Source organism: Pelodiscus sinensis, chromosome 2 (genome assembly GCF_052426305.1).
Source record: "Pelodiscus sinensis isolate ZL-2025 chromosome 2, ASM5242630v1, whole genome shotgun sequence".
NCBI lineage: Eukaryota > Metazoa > Chordata > Testudines > Trionychidae > Pelodiscus > Pelodiscus sinensis.
Genome location: NC_143053.1, coordinates 160,353,582 through 160,373,229, shown reverse-complemented (window position 1 = coordinate 160,373,229; position 19,648 = coordinate 160,353,582). Strand labels below are relative to the sequence as shown.

General features: G+C 41.7%; 1 protein-coding gene across 1 annotated transcript in view; it reads left to right on the top strand.

Annotated features, from left to right (window-relative positions):
• The window catches only part of ABCA13 (ATP binding cassette subfamily A member 13), a 267,673-nt gene that overhangs the window by 140,482 nt on the left and 107,543 nt on the right, over positions 1-19,648 (top strand). The gene's annotated exons all lie outside the window — the stretch shown is intronic.

Below are 19,648 nucleotides of genomic sequence, written 5' to 3'. Positions count from 1 at the left end.
AACAATAGCTCCAGAAGAAATGGAAAAAAAATCCTAGTTTGATTAAAAGGGACAGACTGGGATATCTCTTTATTTCATAACTGACGTATAATTCTGTATTACTGGAAGTCTTCAGTTAGATAACACTGTGCAATATCAGGGCAGTTAGATTTGTTTGTCCTGTCTATGGTGCATTTTCATTGGGGTCTAAGCATTACAGTTTATATAATAATCAATATTTGATCTGTATTGTACCTAATAACTTAACCTATAATAACTAGCTAACCTTCCAGGCTATTTCTTCATTTGGCATGTGGCATATAATTATAGAATTAGTCATTAATTCCATATTCTGAGGCTGATAAATTATAGTAAGAAAATAAGGCAATAATGCCATTTCTTTGGGAAGGAAGATGGAGGAGAAATTTTCATTCAAAGCTGATGACTGCCATTCATCATTAAGGACAGTTGTGAAGTATCGTCATAAAGGCTTTCGAAATTGCTTATGAACGCTATCCATCTCTGCTAGTTCACCAGAATGTTCCATGGGCAATAATAGCTTGACCTGTATCCTTTTTAATCTGAAAGCAGACTGAAAGACAGTCAAACTTTTTCTTTGTCAGATGAGTTCAGTGGGTTTTAAATAGGCTCATAAGCAAATAGCTGAATTATTAAGAGTTTCATAGCTAAAGAGCCATCAGCTGTAGAGAATTTGGGTGAGAGCACGCTGTTGGGATGATGCATGCTAGAGAACATCACTGGAGTCAGTCCCTGGACTGCTCACTTGTTCTGCCCACAATGGAACTATCTATCACATGTGGCCACACCAGTCTGAGAAAGTTGGATATATCAGGGTTCATGCCAGAAGTCTTAGGGTTACCATGAATCCATAAGGGTCAAATCTGAGCAAGGGGCCTATCTGTTCCTCTCCCCATCCTAGCAATAGTCAGCTGTGAGCAGTTGTGGGAGCTGAAGGTACCTTCCCATGATGATGTATTTCACAGATTAAATCTCTTTTATTGGAATCGATCCATTTGTCCAATTCAGGTCCATAATAAAACTAAATGAGCGGATCTGAACTGAGGGCTGACATTTGTCCTCATATGATCTGTCTTTCTTAAAAGCTATTTTGACAATGCTAAGAAGTTCTGTTGCATTTGCTCTTGAAGCAGAGACTTTATAGGCAAAATTCTGATGGGTGTTACTTTGGTGTGTATAAGAATATCTGAGTCTGTCTTTGAGAGAGTATTCAAGGTCTGTGTGTGTGTTGGTGAATCAGTACTTGTGTTGGAATGGGGACAACAAATGATTATTAACAATGAAAAGGCAAAACCCAAAGGCTTTTAAGATCCCAGAATGTCAGGATTTGACCAATAAGCAATTGCAAGAAATACACAGGACCTCAGTTTATCAAAGCACTTAAACATGCACTTAACTTTAACCATGTGATTGTGACCTATTGAAGGCAATGGGACATAAACACATATTCAAGCTAAGCACATGCTTATGTGCGATAAAGAAGGATAGGCTGCTGAACTGGGATTAGAACCCTAAAGTAAAGCAGCAATTTGTTTTAACACTTTTAGTGTATGTGTAATTTTGGAGTCTATACACATTTACTTGTGATTTCCAATTGGTAATATATGTTATTTTGCAGAAACTCTGTTGGTCCCCCTTAGTTCATTTCCATTAAAGATTAGATGATTACAAAGCTCTTCTCTTTTCCATGATGAATAGATAGAAATTTTAATGTTGCAAGAATGGCTATAAAATTGTCTGTGGTGCAATTGGAGCACAAGGGAGGAAAGGAAGAATTAAGGAATATGAGTACTTAGCTGAGAAGTTAAATGAATAATCTGTATCACTTTTCACTACAGAGGATATTGGTGTGGTATTTACCCTGTGTCTACTCTTTTCTGTTTATAGAGTCAGGAACTGAAATATCAGAGCTATGCTCAATTAAACTAAAAGATGGCAAATGGAAAATTAGTAAAATGACATACTTTTGCACACATCATATGGTTAACTTGTGGAACTCTATGCTGCAATAGATCACTGAAGCCAGAAACTTAGCAGCATTGAAAAAGGAGTAGGCATTTATTCAGATAACAAGAACATCCATGTTTATAGTAGTGATATTTTTAGATTGAAATGGGTAATGGTCATATTTCTAGGTAAATGCCAAACTTTTGCCATTGGGGTCACAAGAAACCTAATGCAAAGAGAAGATTATCCCATCTTGGATACTGCAGGATTTTTCGTACCTTTCTCTAAAGCAGTTTGTGTTGTAATAGCAGACATTGGACTAAATGGACCACTCTTCTGACTCTACAAACCTAACACTATGTAGTATTAGTAAGGTACAGGTCAATGACATTTAGAACTGGCTAATTGACAGATCTCAAAAAATAGTAATCAATGGGGAATCATCATCAAATGGGTATGTTTGTACCGGAAACCTATTGGGACCAATGCTGGGCCCAAAGCTAATCAACACAGCTGCCTGTGATCTGGAAGTAAATGTGCTTGAACCTCCATACTCAGGTGTCCCTGATCTGGGAACACCCATGGTATGGATGCTGGCAGGGTGAGAGGAGGAAGCACATCTGCTTACTGTCACTCTATTCTCCCTCTCCTCCCCAGCTGGGGGAACAGCAACTCAGTGATATGCTTCTCCTAAGGCTTGTTCCCTGTTACTGCTATAGCAGTAGTGTTCCTGTTACTGCTGTAGCAGTGGTGTCAGGGAGTGGTGAGGTGCACAGAGCCACATGCGCTCCAGAGGTGGGTGGGGGGCAACAAGTACATACTCCATCCTCATCCCTCTCACACCCAGACCCCACAGGCCCTTTCTGACCCAGAAAATTCTTTAATCCAACATACCCTGTTTCCCCAGGTTGCTGGATTAAAGAGATGCAAGTGTTTAAAATCACTCCTGATAAAGTTGGAGATGCTAAAAAGATTGGTAAATAATAAGAATGGGAAATAATGAGGAAGAAAAAGCAGTCATAGAATGATTTGGATTGCCTGGTAACCTGGGCCTGTTCACACAAGATATATAACTTTGCACAGCTGTATTAAAAACATATCTTGCAAAGCAGGCCATGCTAATGGAATGAAGGACAGTATTTTAGAAAGAGGGGAATTGGAGAAGGAGTCATAATAGACCAGTAACAGAACACGAGCTCCCATTGTGATGCTGTTGTGAAAAGGGTTAATGTGATATTTGGACCTCTAAGTAAGGGTATGTCTACACTAGCTCGTTAATTCAAGCTAGGTAGGCAAATCAGGCAACCGGAGTTGCAAATGAAGCCCGGGATTTAAATATCCCGGGCTTTATTTGCATGTTCTGGTCCGGCTGACATTTTTAAATCCCCCTTGGTTCGAACGAACTGCCCGCGGCTACACGCAGCAGTTTAAAGTTAATCCGAACTAATTCCTCAGTTCGGATTAACTGTTATTTCTCATTTGTGGATGGCAGTAGGGCGGTAGGTGTAATATATTTGGAGAATATTGTGCCACTAGAGAATTTTTAAGTAGAACTCTCCATTCTATCCCCAGGAGAGTTTTGTATAAAAGAAGATGGATGACGGATTTTAATAAATCTTTCAATACTGTGTCTCCATATCTTTCTAGAAAAATTAATTCTCCCACAAACAGAAAATTGTCCACTGACAGTCAATAGCAATATATCAAGTTTGGCGGGGAAGGGAGGGGATAGCTAGTAGGGTACTACAGGGATTGGTATTTGTTGAAGAGTTACAGCTGTGTATTTTACTTAGGTGCACTGACAATGTGGGGGGGGGGGCGCATCTCAAGGCCTTGTCCCTTCCGCAAACATCATGAGTGGGAGGGGCAAGGCAACAGAGCTTCTGGGGTGCTTTGGGGGACAAGTGGGTGTCTGGTGTCCGATGAGAGAATCTCTCTCCTTCCCCACATTGACTGGTGGCCATGGTGGAAATTGGAGCAATGCAGCTGTGGTCCCCAGCTCCTGGTGCATCACTTGGGAGAGGGGTGGGACTGCCACCACTTTGTACTGGGAAGTGGAGTGATGCAGTCGGCAGCCAAGGAACAAAGCCATGTCTCTCTACTTCACCTTGCCACCACTGCAGAGTGCAGGTGGGCCAGATCCCTGCTGTGTGCGTCAGACCCACACTAGTTCCTGGGGCCATGTCACTGGGGGGAAGGAGGCTTGGGGGAACAGGTGTGGTGGGGGCAGAGCAGGAGTGGGAAAGACGTAGGGCAGGGGTGGTACCCAGAGCAGAGAGAGCATTATCCCAGCCCTCCGTGGGGTGGGACCTGTGAGGGGTTGGTCAAATGGCCAGTGCCCCACCTGCATCCTTTGTAGTCAGTTACTCCTGCTTAGGTGTGTGTGTACCTAGTGCACCAGAACTGCAGCACTTTGCCTAGCGGTACCCCCAAGGGGGGGGGGGGCACTCATGTCCAGCATCTGTGATTCCATCCTGAAAATATCAGGACGGTCCTGTCCCAATCACCTCAGTTCCTTCTTACCACCAATGGCTGAAGCTCTGCGTGGTCTTCCACTCATGTTCAATCTCTGTTTTTTAGAATGTTTCTTGTATGTATTCATTGCTTAGTACCTTAGGTTTAGTGTTGAAATATTATCAGGTAATTGGCTGGCTGCGGGTCTCACTTCAGCACTGACACCCATGTCTGGTTGGTGGTTGCCTTTGGATCCAACAGATGATGCCACTGCATGTTTGGACTGTGGCATTTCCTCCTACTCTGGTGTAGTGAGGAAGAGGTGCCATAAAACGAATCAGGACCGTACCAGAGTGCAGGGAGATTTATTTTCTTCAAAGAAGAGTTCAGACTGGTAATTTAGTCCTTCTGGCACATAGTATGGAGCAGCTCCATCCAACTGCTCCTCGAGCTAAGATCATTAAGAGCTTATGCCATCAACTTTGGTTCTGATCATAGGGTGTCCATTAAGTTCAGAACTGTGATTTTTGGCACCAGTACCAGTGCCGATGGCATACCAGGTGGCATAATCAGACCTGATTTGCCTCTTATTCCTGAATTGTCTATTGACTCAGGAGTGCTCTGGGGTCATGGCTTTTCCTGCCTTGTTCTCAGTTGGCTCTTGGCATCTTCTGGCTGCATCACAGAGCTTTTGGGTTCATCAATACCAAAGCCTCAGAATACATAGTGATGCCAGGCTCAGCACCAAATCCCCCCTCAATGCTGGCACATCTGATATGTTGCCTTGGTGGCAAATCCCTTTCTACAATCCAGTAATGTGCTTGAACCACTATTGCTTACTGCATGAACTTTAGCAACCAAGCTAACAGGCCCAAAATAGGCCTAGACAGCATGACCAAGTCAGGGAGAGGTAAGAAGGGGAGTTTGGGTGCCATAGAGAGGGCAGTCTGACCCCGCATCCTTCCTGAGGCCCAAATCTCTAGTGAAATCGCTAAATGCCTAAGACATATATCTGTCAGGGCCCCCAAGCATGGAGTCTCTGAAAAAGAAAAAACGCATTTGGTAAAAGTGATGATCAGAAGAAAATCTCTTGCCTAACCTTTAAAAAGTGCTTGCCTAACAAGTTTTTGAGTGACATGTTATTGTAATATTAATGGATAAATAGGGAAGAAAAGTTTGAGTTAGGGGGGACAATTTTGGGAACACTTGGAGAGACGCCTTGAGGACTCCTTGAGGATTCTTCACTTCTGGACGCATCTTCGCCCCCACCGGCAGACAGAAGACTGGCCATCGGAAGCCTGCTCGGTGTCACTTGAGAGCCACACTCAACTTCAGTAATTATCTAGGTTGGGTGTTTTACTAACCTGTTGCAGACGTGTGTAAGTGCTTGAGACTAAGTAAAGTTTAGCTTTAAGTGAAAGCACTCTTGTGTTGTCCTGTTTGTACCATCCATCTATCAGTTGGATGAACATGTCTCCCCTGAATTATTTCCTGACACCACCTCGCAGAGAGTAAAAGTTACTGAGAGGTTTGGGTTGGAAGAACCTCGGGTAATACTATCAATCACTTTTGGGGAAGCTATGAATTGCCTGGTTCCCGCTCCTTCCACTTCCTCCCAGAGCTGAACTGCCATGAATCGACTGGTACTGGGGGGCTGCAGGTGGAACCCCAGTAGATGGTGGGCTGCTGCAGCCCACCAAGTTAAAGGAGGGACACTCATGTGGCCCACCCACCATTCATGGTTGCCCATCCCTGTTTTAGTGAGTATTTATTCTCAACAACCAAAACCAGAGTTTTTAGTATGCTCTTCCCCCATTCCCAATCAATTTCATTTTGCTTTCGTTTTTGCTGACAATCTCTGGTCTCTCTCTTTTTTCTTGGGTTACTTCAGTTAAAACTTCCCTGTTTGCCCTTGCATAATGATGAAAAATATGCAATTCAGCTGTATGTGACACAGAGATTGACATGGCTAGTCAAAATCTTTATGAGAGATATCCATCAGTTTAGAGAAATAAATGATTGTTCCATATTCTAAATTTAGTTTACGTTATTGAAGAAAACTAAAATATGGTGGAGGGGGGAAAAGGTGTAATAAAACCTAATGTACTGTGAGATAGAATGATGTTTGGAAACCAAGGCGGTCTTTGGTAAACAATTTACAGTGTTTTACGTGAACATTATAAAACATCAACATCAAAGGCTCTGTGTTTAGTCTTCATGTAAATTACAATTTATATACTAAATTTGAATATACCATAATAAAAGGGACATATACATGTGATATTTCCAGGTTGCAGCTACTCAGACTAAACAGTTTATTTGTAATTGTTATAAACATAAAAAATAGATTTTGTAAACATTACATATGTATTATTGAAAGAAATAGCAACCCTAAAAGACATAGTACTTTACAGTGTATGTATGGTCTTTGTAAACTCAGATAAGGAAAAAAAATTAGTTTTTGGAAGAAGTTTTCAATTGAGATATAATTTAACACTCTGCCTCAGTTCCCCATATAAAATTGAGATAAAACCATCCTACCTCAGATGGTTGTTCTGAAGATCATTTCTACCACTTTAATTCAAGAACTAAAAATAATAATGAATATTAGTGGGACATTTTGAATACTACAGCATTGAACATAACTGAAAAACCCATGAAATTTAAGATCAATTAACATTTTTACATATATTTGTGTGTGTGCATACATACACGCATATTAAAACTTTAAGTAGGTACTTGACAAGAAATTCAGACGCATTCAATTAATCAGGTGTATCTGAAGCTGAAGTACTGTCATGTTTTCTTGTACAGTAGGAAAAATACTGCTAAGAATACAGAGTTCTAATTAAAAGAATTTTTATTTCTGAAATAGTTTATACAATGGCTAATGAAAGAGCTGTGATGGTGAGTCATTGATGTTTTGTCTCATCTAATGCATAACTATCTAATGATTAACTACCATACATAAAATACAACTAATTATGTTGTAGAGTTGTGCTAACAAGACTGTGTCTAGTGTTGATGGTACCTCCATCAAAAAGTGCAATTCCATTTGATTACAGATTTCTCAAAAGAAAATAATAAAACAAAACTTCAGCTAAAATAACTCATGCCCACCCTGAAACTTGAATTTTTTTCCAGTAAGCATTGCTTACTCCTATTGTTTTGGGGAGTAATTTTTGGTATATGAGAATGTGGTTTGTTTTGTTTTTTAACCAGATGAAGTGGAAGCATGAAAAAAACCTTTTGTCAATGGGAGATGCTTTCCCACTGAGTTCTCTTACTCTTCTCAAAGAGCTGGAGTACCGGAACGGACAGGAGAGCACTCTGCCATTTACTTAGCAAGTCTTCACCAGACCCACGATATTGATACTGAAGCGTTGCATCAATTGCAGCAGCACTGGTCGTGTAGACCTGGCCTACCTAACAGATTTCACACACACCTCCGACCCCACCCTGGAGAAGGTTGGATCGCCACTGTTTGAACTACAGTAGTAGTTGCTAGCCATTACTTAGTTCATGCACTAGCGGAGAACTTGAGCCACACTTTTCAAGGGGGTTGCACAACTGTTTCCTAATGCAGAACATAAAGTCAGCTTGATATCCCAGGCTCTGGGAAAAGAATCTGGTTTAGTGGGAGGAGGGAGAATAAATATTGAAAGGCAGAGAGTCCAGTCCAGCAGACGGGATTTAGGTCTACCACGTTAGAGTCCTGGGTTCTGTTCCTAACTGTTCATAGAATGATCTTGTGTTTCACTGATTGTGATCATGAGCTGTGCCACACATGTTTGATCTTCCAAATAGGGATTAAGTTGCACTTGTATAGTGCAGAAATCTTATCTGGGATCTCTGCATAAGTGAGATTTTATGCATGATGAGCACAGTTCTGTCTCTGACTACACATCATTTTCTCTGTTTATCTGACCTACTTAGATGTACCACACACATCAGAGAGAACCTTATGAGATAATAAAACTGTAGGTTCAGTTAAGTAAAATCTTTGTTTCTATTTGCAGCTATTGGATTAATCCAGCCTAGTGAGTTATCAGAATGAATGAGGGAAAGGAATTTTGTCCAATAACATTTTCAGAAGAGTGTGTGTTCGAATAAATTCCTGCTTTAACTTTTCATTAGCACAGCTCTTTATAAAATTTCAAAGCTAAATTGTATAACATACTCTTGTGGTGGTGATGTCTAAAAAGTATCCTGAAATGAATTAATTGAGAGGCATGCACATTTCATTTGATTGCATATTCCTGATATGCTTAGTTATGTTAGTTTTCCAATTAAGAAGATTGAGGATTCACTTGGTACATCCATGGGTGACCATCTGGAAAGCAGCTTGCCTGTTGAGACTTCCTTTGTCTGATTTAACACTTTCACAGAAAGTCAGACAGAGGTTGGCAATGTTAATGGTGCTTCAGTAGCCTATACTGAAGGATTGCTAGAGCGTATTTTTTCTTCTTTTGATATTATTCATACTGCTTATGAAAATGTGTGTGCATCTTCCACTCACTTTGAAGTTGTGATCTCACATGTCCATCAATAACACAGAGCTTAATGTGTGTCAGCAGTGGTTATGCAGCCAACTCCCTGATCCAGGTGCAGCTGAGACTCCAAATATTGTTTAGCCAACAGTACTCAAGATACAATGCAAGGTACAATGGATTATCCATTTGTTAGTTATCTCTCCCAAAATAATCTCCCATTAGGCAGGAGAAGCTGATGCTGTTAACATTGTGGCCATTGTCATTGCTGTGTGTGTGTGAGTAGTAGTGCGTTTTTGAATCAGTGGTGAAATGTTTGTAACAACCGCATGTCATTTGAATCACAGATGCATGACAACTGGAAAATTGCTTACTTACCTGCTTTTTTTTCCAGCAAGCAGAACAAAGAATGTGTGCCTCATTTATTTGATCACACATTGACAGATTGATCCTGAGTTGTGTTCTATGCATTTCTCAGAGTGTTACATGGTGTGGTATATGGAATTGAAATAAAAGCCACAATAGGGGACAGGCTGTGATTCTTGTGGCTTTTTTTTTTGACTTTAGAATGTATTAGCAGAATTTTAAAATCAGCATTCAATATCTATTTTGTATGGAACTTTACAATATGTTTACCTTCGGAGACAAACCTAAACATTAATCCCAAACACAGAGTCTGGATTTAGTTTGGGATTGTAGTTGAGATACATGTCTGTCATTAGTGTAGAAAAATCCCAGAAAGAAACATTTAAAATACACTTCTTGTTGGAGGTGGGAAGTGAACAGGTGTGGCTGTCTGTACACCCATCCTCATTTTACTTTTCTTACCACCCTGAAGGCTCAACCTTATCCTTCCCTGCAGCTGATAACAGTCAGATGCCTGTTCTCTCCAGGGACATCTTTAGGATTTATGAGGCTCTACACAGTACTATTAAATTGGTGCCCAAATACTCAATGTCAGCCAAGGGAGGATGAAGATTTTTTTAGAGCTGTGCTTTCATAATCTTCATTAACACGTGAATGAAATATTTTTAAAGCAGATTTTAAACTATGGTCCTGTGAACTAACATAGTAAATTCAGAAATGGACATTACATACCTAGGGTTGGCTAACACCTGTTAAATGGCTTCATTATCACTTGGATGACTCTCAGGTTCAGTATTCTGCTTCTGGCAGGCTTTTTCACTTGTAAATTAATTAGATCTCCCTGGAGGAAGCAGAGCCACCGAACAGGGATAGGAAGAGGTAGATGGATGGACATTCAGACCCAGTGGTGCCCCAGATATTCAGGTGCCCTACACAATTATGTATTTTGCCTATGGGTAAGGATCATAGAATCACAGAGTTGGAAGAGAGCTCAGGAGGTCATCAAGTCCAGCCCCCTACCCAAAACAGGACCAATCCCTGATTCTCCCACAAGCCATTGATACACCTTTGAGAGAGCCATGAGGTGCTTGCTCCCATTCACACATTGGCTAGGTGTATTGCTACTATCATCCTAAGCTCTGTCAGCCCAAACACTGTAGCATAGAACTAAATGCAACTCCTGCTATACTTTTTTGTAAATATTGCTGGAATGGGAGTGTGATGTGGCATCAATGCCTAGGGTGGCTTCAATGTTGGTGGATTTTTTTTTGACAGGGAAGGTCTTGTGAGATCTAGCAGCCTCAGTTAAGAGAAACCCTGATCTGTTTGTAACTACTGAGGTAGGCTGTGTAAAGTTAGCCCCATATGAGTAAATTTGAGGGTAACAAAAGCCTAACAATAAATTCCTCCTTATGAATAGTAAGTGATGGGCTGAGTCAAACCTGTTCCTCCAAAAGCAGTGAAGGGTCTGTGGCATATAAATGAAGAGATTTCCTCTCTCCGCAGAACTTTGAGAATTGCTGCAACTGGATACCTAGAAATGTCCAAAAAAATTGCCAGAAAGATTTCGCTAACGAAGCCCATCTTTTTGTGTGTGTTTTGGTGCACGCTATACTGCTTCTCAGCCACTTGTTTATCAGATGATGATGGCGATAACCGTGGTGTCCCAGTATCAGAGGGGTAGCCGTGTTAGTCTGAATCTGCAAAAGCGACGAGGAGTCCTATGGCACCTTATAGACTAACTGAAGTGTAGGAGCATAAGCTTTCGTGGGCAAAGACCCACATCTGACGAAGTGGGTCTTTGCCCACGAAAGCTTATGCTCCTACACTTCAGTTAGTCTATAAGGTGCCACAGGACTCCTCGTGGTGTCCCAGACTCAGTTCTTATGGTTTGTGATAAAATACCTAATATATGATATCTTAAGCTATTTGAATGCCTTACATACATAAAGGAAATCCTCTGTCTAATGCCTGAAACAATGGGCTAAGTCAGTCTGAGGTTGGTTGAAGTAGGAAAATTCCCTTCCACCAGGTCCTGGAGTTGCACTGAATTACTCTGTGCCTGCTATCCAGGTTCAACTACTGTAATTCACAAGCTCTGGTCACTCCTCCTTCTGCCAAGCTGCTTCTCTTCTTCTGTGCATGAATCTTAAGCTCCATAGAAAGCTTGTTTGCAGAGGGACATAAATATATAGCTCAGTTCCACAGCTGGCTGAAATTTTTCATCTGGAAAATTTTCCCATTGAAAAATAGGTTTCATAGAAATCAATATTTTCTGGAGGACACATCCTAAAACAAAAATGAATTGTTTTGAATAAACTTCTCAAATAAAATTGTTTCAGATTCTTTAATCTGGTACATAAAAATATAATCACTTGTGGGCTGTAATATTTTGGGCTACTTTTGCTTGCTGGATTTAGCATTGGTGTGCGCTGGATGGTGCTAGTGTCTTGTGATATACTAAAGATCAGACAAGTTGGTGGTTTCTTCTGACTTGAAATTCAGTGACTCTGTGAGTCTGAAATATTTCAAATGAAATGCAACAAAATGTTTCATTTTGAAAATATTTTCTCGTATAACAGTTGTAAGTTTTAGTCAGTTTCTATTTCCTGCAAATTCAAATAAATTCAAGTTTTAGCTTGTAGTTTATGCCTTCCATGGTAGAGTTTCTATGCATAGAACTACTCAAGCATTGGGGGTGACAATAATAGAAAATGTGAAAATGACAGAAGTGCTAAATGACCTTTTTTGTTTCAGCTCTCACCAAAAAGATTAGTAGTGCTTGGATGTCTAACACAAGGAATGCCAGTGAAAAAAGAGAGAGGATCAGAGGCTAAATAGAGAAATAACTACTTACAATTACTTAGACAAAAGTTAGATGTCTTCAAGTCCCCAGGACCTGATGGAATAAATCAAAAAACATTCAAGGAACAGACTGAAGCGATATCAGCGCTATTTTCTTTGCAAAGTTGTGGAAGACAGGAGAGATTCTAGATGACTGGAAAAGGGCAAATATTGCACCTATCTATAAAATAAGGACAACCTGGGGAATTACAGATCAGTCAGTTTAACTTCAGTACCTGTAAAGATAATAGAGCAAATAATGATGGAAACACCTAGAAGATAAATCCATGCTGACTTACTTATTACATTATTGTCTAGAGCAAATAATGTCAAGCCAACCTAACAGCTTTCTTTGAGAGGGTAACAAGCCTGGTGAATGGAAGGGTATGTGGGGAGGGAAGTAGTTGGTATTGTGTATATTGACTTTGGCTTTTGATACTGTCTCAGATGAGCTTCTCATGAGCAAACTAGGGAAATGTGACCTATTTTATTATAAAGTGGATGCATACCTGGTTGGCTAACAGTTCCCAGGCAGTAGTTACCAATAGTTTATAGTCAAGCTAGAAGGGCAAATTGTAAGGGGTCCTGCAGGAATCAGTTCTGGGTTTGACTCTGTTCAATATTTTTATCAGTGATTTAGATAATAGCATAGAGAATACCCATGTAGGCTGCATCTAGACTAGCAAGTTTTTTCGCAAAAGCAGTAGCTTTTGCGGGAAAACTTGCCAGCTGTCTACACTGGCCGCTTGAATTTGCTCAAGAACACTGACGATCTAACGTAAGTTCCGCAAATACTATGCTGCTCCCGTTCGGGCAAAAGCCCTTTTCCGGAAATGCTTTTGCGCAAAACAGCCAGTATAGACAGCTGAAAACTGTTCTGTGCAAAAAAGCCCCGATGGCAAAAATGGTGATCAGGGCTTTCTTGCACAAAACTGCATCCATGCCAATCTAGATGCTCTTTTCCGCAAATGCTTTTAACGGAAAAACTTTTCTGTTAAAAGCATTTGCGGAAAATCATGCCAGTCTAGACGTAGCCGTAAAGTTGCAAATGATGCTGAATTGGAAAGAAGTACAAGTTCTTTAGATAAGAGGATTCAAAATACTTTAGACAAGCTTGAGAAATGGTCTGAAATAAATAGGATGAAATTCAATGAGGACGAATGCAATGTACTTCATGTAGGAAGGAATAATCAGTTACATAGTTCCCCTACAAAATGGGAAATGCTGCTTAGGAAGAAGTACTGTAGAAAGGGATCTGGAGATCATAGTGGACCACAAGGTAAAGATGAGTTAACAGTATAATATTGTTGAAAACAAACAAACAAAACAATCATTCTGGGTTGTACTAGCCAGGAATGTTGCAAGGTATGAGAAGTAATTCTTCCACTCTGCTTCATACTGATTAGGCTTCAACTGGAGTATTGTGTCCAGTTTTGGGTGACACATTTCAGGAAAGATGTGGACAAATGGGAAAAGGCCCAGAGAAAAGCAACAAAAATGCTTAAAGGTCTAGAAAACATGACCTATGAGGAAAGATTGACAAAACAGGTGATTTTTAGTTTGAAGAAAAGAAGACTGAGAGGGGACATACTAGTTTTTATATGGAGAGAAGATTGCTATAAGACATAAAGAGAAGAATAATTCCCCTTAACTTTTGAGAATAGGAAAAGAAACATTGTGCTTAAATTGCAGCAAGGGAGCTTTAGGTTGGACATTAGGAAAGCCTTCTTAACTGCTAGGATGGTTAAGTACTGGAATAAGTTGCCAAGGGAGGTTATGGAATCTCTATCATTGGAGATATTTCAGAGGATGTTAGACAAACAGGTAGACTAGAGATTGTCTATATTAGGGGTAGGAAATAATTTTTGAAGGAGGGCCACTTCAAACATTTTTGAAGTGGTTACGGGCTGCCCCAGAAGGTGTGGGGCCTCAGGTGAAAGGGCGGGGCTTTTAAATAGCAGGAGTTGAAAGGGCTTATACCTCCTCTGTGATTCCCAAGCAATGTATTAGGGGACCAGCTGGAGCTGTGAGTTCTTTCCACTTTAAAAGGCTCACACCTTAGCAACCTACTGGAAGGAACAAGCCCTTTAAATAGAAGCAGTTGAAAGGACTCTCAGCTCTTGGCCCCACTGCTAACACATTGCCTGGGAGCTGGCCACCGAGGAGGCTGCCCACCGAGGAGGCGCAAGCCCTTTCAACTGCGTCTCTTTAAAGGGCTCGTGGCTTCCCTGTGGCTGCTAACATGTTACCTGTCAGCCGCAGGGAATGCAGAGCCCATTAAACAGAAGAAGTTGAAAGGGCTTCCTCCTGCCTGGCTTCCAGGCAACGTGTTAGTGGGCTGGGAGCTACCGCGGGCTGGATGAAAGAGCTTGGCCGGCTCCCTTACAGGCTCTTGGCCAGACCTGGACTAAAGGATGAGAGAATGTTAGGGGTCTAGAAAATAATGAATGATGTGAAAAAATAGAATACGAAAATGTTATTTTCTCCTTCACTATTGTAACACAAGAATTGAATTAAATTTATAGGCTGCAGATTTAAAACAAATTATTTCTTCACAGGCCACATCTCTTTCCCAGGAGATGGTGGAAAGACCCAAACTGTAACAGAGTTCCAATAAGAACAAAATAAGTTTAGGGAGGATAGGTGCATCAATGGCTACTAGCCAGGATGGGCAGGAATGGTGTCCCTAACCTCTGTTTGCCGGAAGCGGGTAATTTGATGATTACTTGTTCTGTTCATGCCTTCTGACACACCGGGCACTGGACAGTATCAGAAAACAGGGTAGTGGGCTGGATGGACCATTGGTCTTGACTCAGTCTGGCCATTCTTATCATATATAGAGCGTGAATATATTTTCCCCCTGCTGTAACCCACTAGACCCCACACTACTCCCAGAGCTGAGAGAGCACCCAGGAGTCCTGACAGAGTGAGTCAGTCTCTCTCTCTCTCTCTCTCTCTCTCTCTTCCTCCCTTCCTCCCTCCCTCCCTCCAGTCAGTAAGAAAATAAGACTGTATATTAAAATGTTAAGGCTAACCAGTTTCCCTTAAGAGACTTGCTATAAGATGTTAGAACATGTTAATATTAGAGCTCAATGGGTCTCTAATTTATTTAAATTTTCTTTCTTTTATAGAGGAATTAGATACAGGGCTTCGGTCAGCAAATTGCTAAGTTGTCCGCCAAAAAATCTAGAATTTCCAGTGCCTTAGTACCCTAGAAAGAGGTGATATGTGCATGGGGGAAGGGCAGATGGAATCTGCCCCCCCCCCCCATTTGCTACTGGGCATGCTCAGTAACACTGCTGAAGCTGCTGTCCTCATCTCCCCCCCCCCCCCCCCCCGCTTTCACTCTCTTCCCCCTCTGTCTATCAGGGCATGAAGTGAAGAGCTCACTGCCCCCAACCAAAATCTGAAATTCCGCCCCTGACCGATGGGGTGACTCAAGCCCTTTCAACTGCTTCTATTTAAAGGGCTTGCGCCTGCTGGACATCTGCTACCATGTTGCCTGGGAGCCGTGAGGAAGGTACGAGCCCTTTAAATAGAGACAGTTGAAAGGGCTTGAGCCTCCCCAGCTCCCAGGCAGTGTATTAGGGGGTAAGGCTGGGACTTGCTACAAGGGCCGGATGAAAGAATTTCATACTTTCCTTGTTAAAGCACTTTTCATCCAAAAATCTGAAGACACTTTATGAAAATCTTCACAACACTTGTGATGTAAATAAATACCTTTGGTTTACAGTTGGGTAAACAAATGCAGAGATGGTTTTTGGGCAAGTCATTTAGCCTTGCTGTTGAATAAGTTACTCATTCAAAACAGATGGTAGGACCTTTGAGTTGTAGTCATCTGCTGTAACCACTAGATACCCTCCTTCCTTCTGTTGTGATGAAAAAACAATGTATATTAATTTAAATTGATTTTAACTAATTTTAGCACAATTTTATATCCTAAATGAAAACTTCAAAACCTCTGGTACCATTGAGAACTCTGGAGCATCCAAACTTTTGAATGAGTTATAAACTTGAGTTCCTGGAGTCCAAAACTTACAGGACTTATTGAAATAAGTTGATTTCTTTGTATCTTTTTTTGTAGCTTCTTGAATTAAAATTCACTAGTATTCTTCTCTGAAATGCAAAGGGAGAATTTCTGTGAATTGGGAAGCACAATTTAATTGTGGACATAATTGTACTTCTTGCACATAATTGCACTCATAAGTCATGTAAGACAATTTCTAACAGTTGGGTCAGATTTTAATTTTATCAGCTAAATTATTCATGTGAAGATTCCTATACACTGTCAGCATGAAAGTTAAATTCATAATTGGGAGCTTGGCTGTTCCTTTTCTGTCCTTTAGAATTACTTTACCAGCTGTGGAATAAGTCTTGTGCTTCACTTATGCCTCCTGACATGTATACAAAAGGGATGTAGGGAATTACTTCAAAATAAAAATGACACTCTGAATTCCAGGTATAAGCAAATTGTCAATGAAGAAAACAGGTCATGCCTGGGTGACTTTCAAATATATGTAGAAATCAGATTCAAATTATTCATCTTCCAAGTGATTTAATACCTTGGGAATTCAGGAACAGGCTTTGGTCATAACTGTGGAAAGGAGGTCAAGATAGACATTTATTTCATATACAGCCTGGGAGAAAGGACCTTTTGTTGTGTTTACCCATTCCTCGAGTCCTATTAGGTGTAATAAAAAGCAACTATAACTGTAGATTGTATAAAGAATGATATGGAGAACAATACAAAGAAGATAAACGCCATTTGTATAAATCAGTGATTCGCCCTCATCTGGAACAGTGTGCGCAGTACTGGTCACTCAGCTCAAAGTTCATATTGCAGAAGTAGAGGGGGCTCAGAGATATCAGTAAGAATGGTTAGGGAATGTGGAAAAATGATTACATGGTGATAGATTGGAAAATTTTGGATTGTTGATAGAAAAGGTGCTACAATGTGTTAGGGTTAAATCAATCTCAGTGTTTTGGATCATGAAGAGTCTTTTCTTTGTGGTCAATTATCCCATATTGCCATAAGGGGGGCTCCTTGTACCTTCCCATGAAGCATCTGGTGCTGGTCACTATTGGCCAGGATGCTGTACTATATGGACCTTCTGATCCAGTCTTTGCAATTCCTTTGTTTTCTCTGTTGAAATCCCTGACTTAATTTGCTACTATGTTTTTCTTCCCTTTTTCCTGAGTGTGACGGGGCAGCCCCCGCGCCCCACACACCGGGCGCTGTCCCCGGCTTGCTGGGGAGAAGCGGAGGCCCTGCGCTGGTTCCTGCCCTGCACGGCTTGTTCTGTCGCGGGTGGGGCCGAGCGGCAGCCCCGATCAGTTGCGCCCGACTCCACCGCCGCTTCCCCAGCTGTGCCAGAGCGCCGGGCGCTGACACTGCCCATGGCGTCGACCCGCGCCAGTGCCCTGGCAGGCCAGCCGCCCCTGCGGAGGGGGTGTGCCGGCCCCACTAGGGAGGACGTCATTGCGGCGGGATGCTTAAAAGGAGCGCTGCCACCAGAGACAAAGGGGGGAAGGCAGACACGCAGCTGGGAGGAGGAAGCACCGACAGAGGCACCTCGGACCCCGTCTGCATAGACCCCTGAGACCCAGTCGTCACGGTGGCCCGGCGAGGGAGGTAGGAAGCGACCCAGGGCAGGGTGCTGGAACCTGGGGGGTTGGTGTGTTTAGGGGGTTCCGTCCCCCACCAATCAGGACTGAGGGGATTGGCGTATCCCCCCAGACCTTAGGGCCCTGGGTCTGGGCTCAGAGTGAGGCTGGGCCCGAGCCCCCCTACCCCCTGTCGCGCCAACGCGGAAGCCACTCGCAGTAGACCGAGCGTGGACAGACCCTGTCAGACTCGGGACAGGGCTCTTGGGTGATCGGGGAGCACGGAGAGGACGAGACCTTGGGTGAGGGAAATCAGAGGGGAGGGCAGAGGACCCTGCGTGGCCCTCGGGAAGGGCCGCGCTGACGCCGCGCCTCTCCGCACCGAGGAATAAGTTTGGTTATAATGCTGCAGTTTCTTATGACAAAATGTATAGAATTTTGAATGTAACAAGAAACCTGTTGGCTGAGTTCTGTGCAATGTCCCATGCAGATTAATGGACTTCCATTGAGGATACGTAGTATGGGAATATGAAGTAAATTTTGTTCATGTTCTTCACAATTCTAAGGTTTAAAGTAAATTTAGCTTTTTAATTTTGCCTTTATCTTCATCTGTTCAATTCTCTCCTCTTATCTGTATCAAGGCTAATTCACTAAGCTTTTCTTCTTCCTCTACAACTGCCATGATTTTATGTTTCTTTAAATAAAACAATGCCCCATGTCTGTATGAGTAGTCACCTATCAAAATTAAAGAAGAAAATTAGAATACATCAGAAGAAACTATGAAAGGGAAGAGACAGTTGACCTTGAGGCTAATTGAAAGCACTCGTACAATCAACTGATAAAATCTAGTGCAGAAATAACATCTGTGAAAAGTTCAGTATACAGAATGCAAGATGAAAGGGACAAGTCTAACTAGGTATGACTGTTCTTCCTAGATCTTATTGAGCCCTAGTGCAAACAAGTCTTTCAGTTTTACTACATTACAAATACCTGCTATTGAAAAGCAACCCCAGAGATCAATGTCTTTTAACCAAAAGAGAAAGTTGAAAACATGCATGCGTGCACACACGTACAGAGAGTCTGGCTAACTTACAGCTTAATCAGGATACGAGATATATTAATAGTGTTACATGTATTTGGAGGATATTAATTTGAAGAATGAAGAGAAAGTAATCAATAAAAATCACCGGTGTTTAATTTTGAATGAGATGAAACCAAAAAAGGGATCATCATGAAAAATCATGATAAGTGAGCTCTAATAGAATATGAAATACTTTCCTCCAGGGTAGAGGTAGAAGATCCAACAGATGGGATTTGGATCTATCAGTTTGGTTGGATAAAACATTAGAAAATGTATTATACAGGAGATTCCTATACTGGCAAGGAAATTAACTGAATGCATTAATAGGACTTTTCTATGTTTAATTCCTGTGATGTTATATTTTCTCTTGGTAGGTGGTCCAGCTCCTATTAAAGCCAATTGAAAAAGTTTCATTGATTTCAGCGGAAGTTAAATCAGTTGCTTGATGTCCACATAGGTCAAGACTATCATAACAGGCACAGAGGGAACCAAGGGAACATGACATCTTTTCATGGCTTGTGCAAAGACCTGACAACAATGTATACTCCACGTTCTCCAAGCTATGCACAGAGCCCCAAAGGCAGCAAAGATGAGATGGGATGTGATGTTGGTCCCAGCTCTCTCTCTCATATCTGTGGAGGCTAGGAATGTTAGCTATCAGTTCAGTGAATAGGTGACTAACCAGATGAATTCTTAGCAGTTAGTTGACTATTTGATAGTCTCTGAGAGCAAGGCCAGCAGCCAGTGCAATCTGGCCCCACTCCTGGGGAACCCCCTGGTATTCCACGCTGCTGCTTCTCTCTGAGGCATCAGCATGGGGTGCCAGGTGGGAGCCGGTCTGTGC